This window comes from Mastomys coucha, unplaced genomic scaffold (assembly GCF_008632895.1).
Source record: "Mastomys coucha isolate ucsf_1 unplaced genomic scaffold, UCSF_Mcou_1 pScaffold4, whole genome shotgun sequence".
NCBI classification, from domain to species: domain Eukaryota; kingdom Metazoa; phylum Chordata; class Mammalia; order Rodentia; family Muridae; genus Mastomys; species Mastomys coucha.
This window is the reverse complement of record NW_022196910.1, coordinates 27,476,564-27,477,419: the sequence shown is the minus strand read 5'-3', so window position 1 is coordinate 27,477,419 and position 856 is coordinate 27,476,564.

Below are 856 nucleotides of genomic sequence, written 5' to 3'. Positions count from 1 at the left end.
CTGGTGTCCCCAGAGTTCCAGGAACTCTAAGGGTGTACATGGTGCCTGTCTACATCAGGGTTTCTATTCCTGCACAAAACATCATGACCAAGAAGCAAGTTGGGACGGAAAGGGTATATTCAGCTTATACTTTCACATTGCTGTCCATCAACAAAGGAAGTCATGACTGGAACTCACACAGGGTAGGAACTTGGAGGCAGGAGTGGATGCAGAAGCCATTGAGGAATGCTGCTTACTGGCTTGCTTCAGCTTGCTTTCTTATAGAACCCAGGACTACCAGTCCAGGGATGGCACCGCCCACAATGGGCTGAGCTCTCCCCAACTTGATCTGAAACTGAAAAAATGCCTTACAGCTGGATCTCATGGAGGCATTTCCTCAAGGGAGGCTCCTTTCTCTGTGAAACTCCAGCTTGTGTAGACTTGACACACAATACTGGCCACTACAGTGTCTCAGTGACAAGAAAATCATACAATCTGAGTGACAGATGCAACTGAAACATGCTTCTGGGGTTAGTAATGGGCAATGGGGCTGTGCAAAAGTGGTTGGGTCCCAAGTTCTTTTGCATCAGAGGTTATGGAAGATCATGACACCACCCCTGCAGTCAGATCCTGACCCCCAAGCAGAGTGCTCTCCCTCCATCTACTTTATATCAGTTATGGTTCTGCAAACACATCATTTTAAAAGTGGCTTCGAAGCCAGGTGGTGGTGGCACATGCCTCTAATCCCAGTACAGAAGTAGCAGAAGCAGATCTCCATGAGTTCAAGGGAAACCTCGTCTTCAGAGAGACTTCCAGGACAGCCAGGGCTACACAGAGAGACTCTGTCTCAAAAAAAACCTACCAAATTAACTAACCA